Genomic DNA, 13,768 nt, shown 5'->3' on the forward strand with positions numbered 1-13,768 from the left:
AACTCCTTCAGATGCTATTTGTAAAACTGATGGTGGTTTGAAGGTGTTTTCTGACGAGGACAAGTCAGACTCAAAAGTCAAGGACAGGTATAAGGAAGAGGACACTGCCTGCGTCCTCTGAGGAAAAGTCTGTTATAGTTGAAGGTGAATCTAAGCTTTCCAAAGGAACATGTGCCTTTGCGATCAATAGATGGACTGTGTTTCTATGAAGACATCACACGGTCAGTGCTTGTTTTCCTTGCTGTTGTGCAGACATGTTATGCATTTGATGGTTAAAGATCATGTTTTGAATTCCTGGAGGCCAGCTGACTCCCAGCGTTTCTTGTTAAAAAATGAATTTGGAATAAAGAGCATCGTTCTATGATCAGGGCAGTGTTTGTGGGTAGACCTGTGTAGTGACTTCAGCTGAAAACTTCACCTTTTGTTTTACATGGAGGGCAGATAAAATCATAGACATAGGCTTTTGCACTCATCTACATGTAATGGTGTGAATATACTTGGAGGTGTGTTTTCTCAAAGGATTGATTGCACTCATGGGGTGTTTGCAGCACATGACTTACAATTCTTGAATTTGAAAGCACTATCATTGAACAGATGAGCATAGCATTGGCACATTTTCCTTTTTTGCTCAAGTCAGACATTTCATTAAGTCCCACATAATATGAGTAAGTTTTTGTGTGTGCTTCTCTGCTTTTTCAGCTGGTTTAAATTTTGCAGAATCTATTTTGTAGAAAGTAATGTAATATATTTCCATGCATTAGATTTTAAAACTGTAGACCATGTCTGATCAGAATACAACCAGATAAACAGGATGAGGCTTATTTTCATTTATTTATTTATTATTATTATTATTATTATTATTATTATTATTATTATTATTATTATTATTATTATTATTATTATTAATAATAATAATAATAATAATAATAATAATAATAATAATAATAATAATAATAATAATAATAATAATAATAATTATTATTATTATTATTATTATTATCATTATTATTATTATTATTGTTATTATTATTATTATTATTGTTATGTTTTTTATTTTTATTTATTTATTTATTTATCTATTTAGTTATTTATTTATTTATTTATTTATTTATTTTTTTTTTATCTATTCTAAACATAAGTGTGATTTGAGCATGTATTAGAACATTTTTCAGGTTTTTTGAAGTAACTCTTGTCTTCTTCTTTGGCTTAGCTCAGTTGGTAGAGGTTGCGCCCCATGTACATAGGCACACAGACCTTGTTGCATCAGTTGTTCGATTCCCTTGCAAGTTATTTTCCTCCTGCTTTCCCAACATTCTCTGTGTCTCTCTCAACTCTCTAATCAAAATGATCGTCAAAGTTCTTGATGCCATTTTAAATTGATGACAACATAGTTATTATTTATAAGCAGTGAAGGCTTAAAAGAACTAATGAGGTCTTTGAGGGTTGATTTGAACATATTTTATTAAAACCAGTTTTTCATCTTAGATTCAGACACTTAAACAGTATGTTCATGTCTGAGAGAGGATAAAGGTTATCATTTAGTCAAGCTTAAAGATAGGGTCTGCAGGAATTTTCATTAATTGTTCATAAACACAACATTCAAACTGGGCTCTTCTGCTTTTTAAAGCTGCTCTTGAAAGTGGGTGAAAGTCGAGCCAAGCTTTATCTGTGTGGCGCTTTGTTTGGCATTGGTGGTGTTTTTTTTTTTTCCATGCTATGTCTACTTTAGTAGCCACTCGAGATAGCACCTTCCTCTTGCTACCAACATGCAAAGTCATTTTCACACTGGTTGGGCTGAGACTGGCTGGTGTAACCACATTTACTCTCCACCCAGAAATGTCCTGATACAACCAAAGCCACAACATACAGGCTTACAAGAGGGTTCGAGGCAAACACAGACACTGACACACATGTATAGAGGCCTATAGGAGAAAACTATAGGAGGACAGGATTATTCCTATATTCGATAAAATTCTATTTATTTTAAGAAAATCCTGCAGACTCTGCCTTTAATAACAACTTCACTTTGTGGTGCTTTAAGGAATTATGGCATTAATGACTTTAAGGCTTATTTGAATGTGTTTAGGTGGTAATAATCATCCTTTTATGTCTTTTTATCGGCTTCCTCTTTAGAGCTGGGTGCCATTCTTAAATGTATTAAATTTTCTGCTCCAGCCAAAGACAAAAGAAAAAGAATTGAAGTTAATTTCTGTGAACTCCCTGATGGATTGTACTAAATATACAATGTTTGAGATCCCATTTATAGTTTGTGTTTGCTTGCCTAGCTCTGTTGTCATTTCCAGTACTTCAAAGCTCTGCCTAAATTGAGAATATAAAAAATTTCAATATAGCGTATTATGCAACAGTAATTCACTTTGTCAGGCAACATTTAAAACAGCTCCTGCCAGAGCAGAAATTGAATAAAGGGATAAGGCTTTGAGGTATTTACCTTGACAGCATTATTGCTGTGTTTCAGGGCCTGTGTATGAGAGATGAGGACGTGGTGGGTGGATTTGGAGATGGGTGGTCTATATATCAAACAGAAGGGTAATGAATCTTCCCACCTGTGGAGGGGGGGAGAAAATGAAACAAGGTTTCTGCCAGGGGCCGGATACATGAAATACAGCAAGGGACAAAACCAGAACAGCTTTTTGTACGTCTGGCTCTGTTACAAAAGTGTCAAAATTATCCCATAAAAGGAAATAATCCTGCCAAGATTAACGGGTCAATTTTACAGCCTTACTCTCTCAATCATGCCTCGGCCATTTGGTGATATTCTAAGCTAATTTCAGACACTGATAGCTGAAAGATGACCAGGCTTTAAGGTCTTAAGAAAACACACTTATTCCCATTCCCTTGTGTTAGACGTGTTCTCTCAACCCAGCAAAATGAATTAAATTGGCTTCAGATAGTAATCGACCCAGGTTTGCTCATACCCCTCGAGCTACAGCAGGAGTCCATTTTTAGCCCTGGCTAGGATGAAATCAACTCTCTGTGCTTAACTAATGTGATTACATGAAGCCTCATAATCAATGTAAGCTATAAAATCCTCTGTGTGAGAAGACAAAGACCCCTGGCTTTTAGTACAGCTTCAAAGGGATGCATTGCAAAATATGTCTGAGCAAAAATAAAATGTTCAGACAACCATGATTGAAAACTGATTCAGATAAGTTTGAATATATCACGTCCAGACAGGGTGAAGAGGAACAGTTTTACTCTTCAAAACATTAAGTGCCTTTGTCTGGTCATTTCTTCTTTTCCTCTCCCACTCCCAACTCAATTAGCTGTACGACACGTTTTCCCCATTTTTCATCAAAGCAGCTATAATCAATATTTTTTAAATGACCCTAAATAAGCCTTACTCTGCTATTCCTCTGAACTCCACCGAGCTCTAACGATTTCACGGCTCTCACTGCCTTTCTTGGCACTTTTCAGCCACAACAGGCAGCGATTTATCAGCAAGAATCCCTGATGACGGCCTGGTGCAAAATACCCACCCAGCATCAAACATAAAAAGGGCTCTGCAGATTTTAAAAGTAAAACATTTATAGGGTGTTGAATATTCCTTATCTACATACAAAGTGAAGAGGCTTGACTCTGGACTTAAAGGTAGAACTCTTTCAGAACTTAACATTTATTTCTTGCGCTAAAAACAAGCGGCAACCTCTGGTCTAAGAATATGAGACAGTGCGGAAGTGCTAAAATCTGCCGTTTCTCGAGTGTTTGCTTGAGGCTGGCTCTGGAAGTACCTGAAGTCACATACACACCAAGTCAAAGCAGAAATTAACCTATTTAAAGCCTGGTTCAAAAAACGTCTCCTGTCTGAGTCGCTAATTTTACCACCGGCACCCACTGTACGGGGTGTGAGTTTTTTTCTAACTCGGCCGTTCAGAGGATATTAAGATCACAAGCTCCCCAATAAGAGGCACAGCTGAGGGTCATGTGACCAACAGGCGCCCTATGGCTGTAAGTGAAGCCCTTTCCACTACCAATATGGCCGCTATAGCCAATGTGCATCATTTTCCGTTTCAGAAACAGACGGATGACGTCGGCGAGACTACGTCCATGTTTTACACAGTCTGTGGCTAAAAATTACCACTCAGCTTCTCGTTTACACCAAGGTGCATTCTGGGTAATGAAGTCCTTTTAAACAACTTAAAGCTTTGGCTATGAAATCATACTCTAACTCCTCAAGTCAGTTATGAAACATGACATATTGTGACATGATAAATGTTCCTCTCTGAAAGACTAGTACGTAGTACTAGTACGACTAGTAACGTGCAATAGTTTTACTGTGCATTCATTCTATGCAATACTTAATTTATGTGTAACCTCATCAATATCAAACTATTTTCACTCAGCTGGTCACTCTCATTAACTCATCTTGTTATTTTAAGGCGCTTATTCTCCATTTGCATTCTCACTTGGACACTATACATTGAATCTCCACTTTCATATACACTTGCTCTGTTTTTGTACTTTTGCTCTCTACCGACTAACATTTTTGTACATTTGTATTTTACCTCCACTAACTTTTGTATTATGTATTTTGCACTCAGGCAACACACTTGCCTTTGGGATTGATAAAATATATCTTATCCTATCTTATCTTAGTATGTGATCAACTGACCCTTTTTCTGAAACTCGCTTGGTATTTCTGGTGGATGGCTACCCAAGGTGGAGCTTTTGCACGTTGTAAGTAGATTTGGCCAGTATCAGGATTCAGCACCAACTATCTGTAAGATTGAGGATATAATAGTGCATGGTGACCATTCAGGAATCCAGGTACAAATATAAGGCACATAGTTCTTTGTCACCCCTTGTGTAAAATTTCCTTCAAAATAAGCTTGAGAACACAGAGGGCTTGGACCTACTCAAAGGGAACCTGAAAGACATGGGGGGGAAACAAATCTGCAGATAAGATCTATAGTGTTGTAACACTGGTGGTGCATAATGATCAAGAGACAGGGTCCCCTGGCAATCTAAGCCTAAAGCAGCAAAACAATCAGTACAGAGGTTCTCTAAAACAAGCAAGCCTGAACCAACCTCAAACTATAAACACTGGAAAAAAAGGAAGTTAGATCTAAAAGTAGAGAGAGAATCTGTGTCCTGGACCCAAACTTGTGGATGATTTTTTTTTTAAAAGTGTCCGTAAAAAGCAAAAGCTCTGCTTCCCATACTACCTTTGGAGACTGAAGGCACCATAGGCAGGCCTGTAATCTGAAAGTGTTATGGTCAAAATGTGGAAAGGGCATTATGAGCTCTCTGAGATATGATGCTATCTGACCATTTGGAGCTTTTTAAGTGAGAAGGGGGATTTTAAAGGTAGCCAGTGCAGAGAAGCTAGTACGTGGAAAAAAAAAAAAAAAAAGCGATGTCTTTTCCTCGTTCAGAACAGGATCACTATCTCTTTTGGGATTTGCTTGTGTGCACTGATAGACTGCAAACTACTCTGGGAAATGTTGTAAAGGTCTGCCTTCCCTTCTGCCTGGGTTTGGTAAACACAGTGTCACAACCTGTCAAGTGTCAGCATCCTTTTCTCTATCTGCCAGACAAAGCTCTGTGTGCAGGCAGTGAGCATCATCCCAATCCATCCAGAATGTGAGAGAGGAGGGAGAATTTGTGTCCCCCCAGGGGGAAGCTGGATGAGACGGGATCTTACAAACTCCCTCCTCTGCCGAAGAGAGGTTACCCCCTTGAAACACGACATTTAACTCGTGCCTACAAGTCCTCTGTGGCATCTTCAGTGTGAGAAGGGAGGAGAGAGAAAATGAAACGGAGTAAAAAAAAACAGTGTTTGCATTACAGGAAATCCCTCACATGCCTTCAACCCTGTCAAGAGACTGAATACTGGGAAATCATTCACCCAACAAGGCCACGCTTGCTTTCTTTACCTCTCCATTTTTCACTCTTCCTATCTTACCTGTCTCTGCCCTGCAACCTTGTCTCCACACTGACTTCCTATACAGTTACTCCTCTACTGCTCTAGAATACAAACACAAACACTCAGACAAAACGCTTCAAGTGCATACTGTAAGAGTTGGATATGTTTGAGAAGAGAAAGTCGTGGTATTGAATATATAAAACAGAAAAAAAGAATGAGGTGGGAGGTCAGATAAGCAAGGGAGATAGGAAATAACCAAAGGTCAAATACAAGAAGACTAAAGAGGGACACAGAAGAGCGATTAGTAGAAGGTTTTTGCTGAAGATAGTACTGCAGGATTTCCATCACAGAGGAGTGCTTCAGCGAAATAGAATAACAGAGCAGGAGAGCACAAGGACACTGGTGCATGGCTGCAACCTCCAACAGCACTGCACTGAAAAAGGCAACATAGTAAATGCTGTTTAGCTGATATTAGGATTTGAAAACAAATAACTGCACTATAAGGTCTCAATGGTAAACATAATTACACATAAATAAGATGTTTAACTGTATTTTAATCAGGAATCAAGTGTGTCCAAGCAAGTATCGGTGGTGTAAAACTGTGCTTTAAGCCCAACAGCATTTGTTTGATGAAAGTTTCCAGGTGCCGTAAAGTGAGTTGACTCAAATGGCAGCTAAGAAGGCCATGTTGAAAACTGTGCTAAAAAGGGGGGATTTTGAAGTCCCTGGATCTCTAGAGATGGTGCCTTTGCAAAAACTGAATCCTTGCCCCAGTGCTGACAACATCACAGGAAACTCTTGACTTATTTAATGTCATTTCAAACTTTCACTTTCTCTAATTTTAAAATTCCCTAAAACAAGTTCAACACTTTAGCCATCTGCTTTTCCAAAGTTGAGCTCTGGCAGAATGAGGCCGATCGCGGCACAACTGAGGAGTAAAATGACACTTGATTTGATGAAAAACTGATGAAATGAATTGATTTGCATTGGAAACACGCAAACTTGACTCACTCTGCGGGTGGAAACCGTGATGGATTGTAATGTTCAATAATAGATCAATATGGTATGCTATTCCCATTGATTCAAGAGGAGCAGCTCCATGCTGCCTGTGTGATTACCAAAGGAAGATGAGAAGAAGGCTCCTTTCTCTGCGCAGGAAAAGAAAAACTTCATGTGATAAGCGGGGGGCAAACAACACTGTGACATCACTCAAAGGTCTTAACATTTCCTCATTGCATATCAACTATTTCAGGAACAGCTGATTTATAAGAATGAAAAAAGTAAAATAAGTGGTACGTAATATTTTTGGGAACATTAACATCAATCCTCTGTTACTGGGCACACTTGTTCACATTCTCCTCACTGTGAGTGTCCAATGTATATTTTTCTACCTGGTTTTCCAGTTGTGCAGGAGAGCAGATGGAGACCTGGTTGGAGACCTGGGGCCGAAACAAGTGTGGTTGGAAGTTAAAAACCAGAGATCCAGAATGACTGGGTGATTGTTTGTACACGTCTAAGGACCGAGCTGAAGCTTGAAGCAAGGAGAGGAGATGGAAGGAAAGAGGGAGAGTGCCGTGCTGCCAAATCAATATGAGCAGCAGGAGAGAGATGTTTTCTTTCCCTCAGCCCAGCTGTAAAAATAAGAGCGCCGTCTCTTTTTTTAAACGCGTCAAATTCAGGAGGGCAGGAGTAGATGGAGATGGAATGAGACACGGATGGATGGACTCATGAAGTGAGGGAGAGGAGTGGGGCTAATACTTCAGAATAAGTATAGAATATAAGTTTTATCGGCTGAGTGTATGTATGTTCCTGCATGTGACTGTGTTTGACCAGTGAACAACTCTTACTTGTGCCGAGAATATCAATGCCCTCTCCTTTTCTCTCTCGTATCTCATTCCTGCAATCAGACGTTTATTGAAGTCCATCCATTTAGCTGAATAAAGCAAATTATCTCCTTTCAGGAAAATCTTCTCTTCTATGTGCCTCTGTTCGAGCTCTGCTTCACTTCAGCTCAGCCTTTAACACTACAATCCTTTACCTCAATGAACACACACATGCACACACACACACACACACACACACACACACACACACACACACACACACACACACACACACACACACACACACACACACACACACACACACACACACACACACACCTTTGCTACCTTCCTGAGTGTAGGCGGGATGATTACAGATAGTTTCAGAAGAGTGGGAGAGCTGCCTGTGTTATCAGTGTGTTTATTTTTTCTGAAAATCTGTAAGTTATGAGCCTTTAAACTGCATGTCTTTGCTCTTGTGTGTGTGAGAGTGTGTTTGTGACAGATTCAATGCCCTATTCATACCCAGGTTTCTCTCAGTCAAAAGATAAACTCTTCATAAAAGGTAAAATTAAATGTCTTCATTTTTATAACTCCAAAGCTACTCCTCGGAGAGATATGATCCTAAGCTCCGAAGAAGCTTCTAATTGGATTATTTGTTACAGTGTTGTTATCTGTTGTTTCCAAGATCAGAAATCAACTTTTAACCTTCACTGTTCTAATTTATGAAACCTAAGCCTAACAATAGCTGACAGGGGTGCTGGTGTTACTCAACTTCTGGTTTACTTCTAAGTTAGTGATTGCAGGGCATCAGCAGGATTTCTTCCATAGATCTTTTATGCACTGCTCCATTATCCGCCAAACATCATTAAAATTTGAATACTTCTTACTGTTTTACTATGTTTTTTTGTTTTTTTTTTTTTAATTGATAATATTATCTGCCTTTTAAACTTTATCATACGGAAATAATTTAAAATTCTATGGAATTTTGTTTAATTAAAATCATTATTATTTTAATCATGGTTTAAAAAATAATCTGACAGAGCGATCTGGGAGGACACAGCTCTATCATACAATGGCGCTACTGACATTACTGTAGGCTACTTCCTAGCACCGCGTGGCTAATTGAATATTCATGAGATAGACCGGAAGTATGAACTGAGCATGTTCAAAGCCGTCCAAGCTTACAACAGTGAACACGTTACTTCTGCTGACGGAGGGATGCTTAGCAAAACGACTTCTTTCAACAAACGGAGGACAACACTTAACTTTTAGCGAACCAGAGGAACTATTTTTCTTTTAATGGCGAGGCTAAAGCCTGATGGCTGGATGTTAAAGTTGGAGGTGTACAGCGGTTCCAGGTGGATTCACCATCTTTTGAGGACTTCGTCAATGGGTGAGCAACATTGTTCATTTTAAGTGTTGAGTGTTTCTTGTGAAGGATGTGTGGGTGTGAGGTGCTAATAATAGCTAATTAGCTAATGCAACAAAAGGCAAACAAGAAACAGCTAGCTTCGATATACAACCGGATATATAGATGGAATTGTGGGGTTTTCCTGTCATTTTCATGTTCTGGTCATGTGTTATCTGCGTTAAAGGAGTGAATGTAACAACAAGCTCCTCAGTTTAGTAGGCTGAAGTTGGATTTAATTATTATTTTTTTCTTAATTTTTTAGCTCTAAGGTGGAGTTATGTACTGAACAATGTGGCTTCAGCCTTGTTCTTTTGAGGTGGGATACTGAATCATTGTCTGTGTTTTTGGATGTTTTGTTGCTGTTAAATGCTGACTATGGCTAGGAAAAAAAAAAAAAAAAAAGTTGCCAGAGGGGTCTAAAAGTTGATAAAATGGTACAGTTCCGTTAGTTGCTAACACTGTCTGTATCTCATTAACTGGGTCATATCACGTGTCTACACAAGTGAATTTTAGTAAAATAGGGAAATAGCACCTTGTTGAGGCCAACAAGTGTTTACACTCAAGGTTTTTTTTAACAATAGCCAACTACTAAATATTTGTTATGGTTGCTGCTTGCAATATATTTTTGGCTATAACTAATGTTTTCTTCCTATTTGCTAATTTAAAGCAGAAAGCATTCTTCTTTTTCTTTCTTTCTTTCTTTTTCTTTTTTTATAAAGTTAGCACACAACTTTCAGATGTGCTACAACCACTGTATGGTGGAAATATGGTATTACAATCCCGAACTTGTAAAATTAATTTAAAAATTGTACTTTTAAGATAGTACTCACATTAAATCTTCATTTCATGATAAAGTTAATGAGTAGTCGTGCATTTGGGAATCATGTCCCATCACTAAATGATTGACAGCTGCTGGGCAAGATAAACTATTAACTCTTAAGCTATTCAGGATGGGTCCCTTTCACATTTGAAACGATACAATACTGATGCCTGGTATCTGGCAATTGGTATCGGTACTCAACAGTACCAATTTTTGGTACTTTTTTGTGTTTATGTTGTAATAAATCTTAATTATTTACTAATAAAATCTCAAATTTTTCAGTTTAACATATTCATTCTTTTATATATAACCTTCCAATGCTGTGTTCATGTCCAGAATAGAAAATCACCTACTCCTCCAGTCCCTCACGGTCACAAGGATGCGTTCAGGTACCTAAACATGGTACCTTTTGATTTTAGGTGAATCAGTACCCAGTACTTTTGACTGAATTAGGTTGGTGCCTATGAAATTACCTAATTTGGTATACACCCCCATATACTAATGTGTCAAATATTGCTAAAGTCTGTATGCCTTTTTAAAACTTCATGAAACATAACTTCTTATGCTTTATGCTGAGCTGAATGCATTTCAATTAATTTATCTGTTTGTCACTTGAGAATTGTACACATTGTTTGTGTTATGTGCAGAGGATGATGTTTTGTGCAGTTTGCCATCAGTAGTTCTTTGTTCTTTGTTAAGGATAGCTGAGGGGACCTTTTCATCTAGTGACAGCAGCTATGGTGAGACTATCATACCTGCTCGGTGTGTCATATCATGGTTGGTTTTGTGAAAGGTGTCAGATGAAAGTTGGACTGATGGCTGTGATGTGTTTGTTGATTTAGTAGCTACTGGTGTGCGCTAAGCAAAATCACTTTGAACAAGGAAAACAAAACAGCTGTAGCAGCAGCAATAACAACACCAACAACAACAACAACAGGTGTTTGTGTTTCCTGGGAGCTCAATCCAGAAGAGAATGAGACAATCAGTTACCATGGGGATGAAGGAGGAAGAGGAAGGGGCGGTGAACAGTTTTGGTTGGAGAGTATCACTTACAACCTTTGATGATGATAAGGGGTGCTGTCAGGGTAAACAAGATGACGGCGTTAAGCCACTGAGAAAAGAAAACACTCCAGAGGATCAGGTTAGGGCTCTTACACTTTTTTTCTTTCTTACCCCAACAACATCTGTCTGTGTGTGTCTGTGTGAGTCTATCACTTCACCCACACATGTACACAAAAACACCTACTCACTCATCAGCCCTGGCTACCTGCTTTCTCTCCCTGCAGGTGTCCTGCTGGCCTCTTGATGCACAGCAGAGGATTGCCGTATCCATGGCAACACCCTGACACAGACTTCCATCTGTGCGCAGGGTGGGCATCTGTTTTTTAAAAAAATCATATGTGACCTGTCCGCGTGTTTTTTTTTTTGTGTGCATGGGCAGCCCATTGGGGTCTACAGCGAATACATTGGATCCTCCTTTTGGAGTGCGTGATGTCTGGCAGACCTTAAATACGTCACGGTGGTTGGTGTCACATTGCTGATGGACGATGTCAGAAAGCGTGCTGGTGGATGGTTTTCAAAAAAGAGAGAGGAATGAAAGAAGGTGATGGATTGAGAACCAGCAAGTCAGTCATAATGGCGGGCAGTGAAGCTTCTGAGGCCCACTGATATGACAAATAAAAAAAGAGAAGAGGACACTAAAAAGAAAAGAGGCAGGAAAAAAAAACACACGTCAGTGATGAGATAATACTCCTGATAAAAACAGTGGGAGGATGATCCAGAGCAAAACATGCAGAAGGGATAAATTAAGGAAGGAATTCAATGAGAGCTGCAATGGAGATGTAGGCAAAGTGTTTTTGTGTGTGTATAAAACGTCAACCTAAAGTGCAGGAGTGTGTGTGTTTTTTCAAAGGAAATAGAGAAAGGGATGAGACAGAGTATGAGTAAGAGAGAGAGGGAAAGATGAGAGCAGTGGAGGATGTTGAGCTGAAATCTTAACTAACAGAAGCGCCGACGCCACGCAGAGAAGAAGAGCTGAAACCAGACATCAGGGCTTTAGGCTAATTAAGAAAAGAAGGAAGCTTTAACTGTGTGTGTGCAAGGCTCTGACTGTCTGTGTGCATCTGTGTGTGTGTGTGTGTGTGTGTGTGTGTGTGTGCGTGTGTGTGTTGCAACTTTCCATGTGTGTTGGTGAAATTAGCTTGACAAATAAAGAAAAAAAGCGTCTTCCTGTGTTAGTGCTTTCTGTCATTCTGTACCATGTGAGCTAGAAGAAACTCACCTGACTTGGCTCCCTCTCTTTATTTCCAGCCTCACATTTGTTTCCTCTCTGCGTGCTTTTGTGTCTGAGGGTGTTTTTATCGACTTAATTACCAACAGATATCCATCTGGCAGTGGAATGAGCTTTAGAGAGCAGGCAGCAGCACAATATTGCCTCTTGTTAGTGGGGTCACAGTGCTGATTACAATTCAACGTGACTAACATGCAGCAAAGATGCAGTAATATGATAGGAGATTTTGTTAGCTGTGATATATATTAGCAACTCCACATCAGTCCTGAAGTGGTTCAATCCCAGGAACCTCCTTTGAGGGAACTGTGAACCCAGTTTTGGAAATTTGTTGTTTAATAGTGGTTGACAACTGGCGTTAAGGTGCATTACTGCACCTGTTGTGTTGGAGTATAAATAAACATCCATCCATCCATCATCTTTACTGCCTTTGCCTTTCAGAGTCATGGAAGCCTATTCTGGCTGTCAATCGGCAAGGCAGGCTACACCCTGAACAGGTTGCCAGCCTTTCCCAGGCTAACACCCCCAGTCAACCTGGTGAGCATGTTTTTGGATTGGGGAAGGATGTCAGCACAAATCTTCCACTGCTGTGTTTGTTTTAACTCAAACCAATGATCATCACTGAACCATTTCAGGAGTTTTAGTGGCAGTCAGAAAATGAAACTGCTGGCCCAGTTTGTCAAACAAACTGAAACATTCTGGATCTAACAACTGCTTAAAACAGATGTTGGGTTTGTAACAAAGGTCAGGAACAAATTATCTTCCCACTTGTCTTTTTCCTTCAATGAAATAGTCACCTAAAAAACAACAACAGAAACAACAAAATTGCCTTAAATCTACTGCACACTTACTTGACAACGATATTGTCTAAAAATGATGGTAATAAAGCCTATGACACTTTAATCAAAAGCATTGATTTTTGAATTTGATCAGGGCCTTGGTAATCTTTGTTCTGACTAACTGGAGGTTTCAGATTTAACCTTCGCTACCAGCAGCTGGAGTACGTCTGGTTCAGTGCAGCTAACAGTCCTTGAGCTTCTACTGTGTCAGCCAAATGCTTCTTTTTCACAACTCCTGAAAGTTTGTTAACTTTCTGCCCCAATAATAAGCAACTTCTCATTCATGTTGACGTTTGCTTTTTATTGACTCCAGGCCTGGTCTTTCCACTAGGAAAGTTTGCTCTTGTAGTTAATTGATGTAAGATCCTTTGAGATTAGTGTTTCTTTAATTCTGAAAATCAACTGCATGTTTTAATGTTGCTTCAGAGCCTGACTTCTTACCCCACTCAGTGTTGGGAACTTAGTGACTTTTCAGATCCTTCTAACTTTTTTTTCAAAAGAAGCAGTGGTGATTGCTCTAAGACTGAAAGGGAGGCTCAGCTTCCCCTAAAATGTGATATGTACTGCTGTGTGTACATTTCATTGACAAATTATGCACTAGAATTCCTTCATCTTTTGTTCAGAATCAGCTACCTATCACAGGTAACTGGCTCCACCTCCTTCTCATTCATTCCCACAGCGTCTCAGCGCTTTAACACAGT

The sequence above is a fragment of the Halichoeres trimaculatus genome, unplaced genomic scaffold, assembly GCF_033239565.1.
Source record: "Halichoeres trimaculatus isolate MK-OKI-2021-1 unplaced genomic scaffold, fHalTri1.1 fHalTri1_scaffold_13, whole genome shotgun sequence".
In the NCBI taxonomy this organism is placed as follows: Eukaryota; Metazoa; Chordata; class Actinopteri; order Labriformes; family Labridae; genus Halichoeres; species Halichoeres trimaculatus.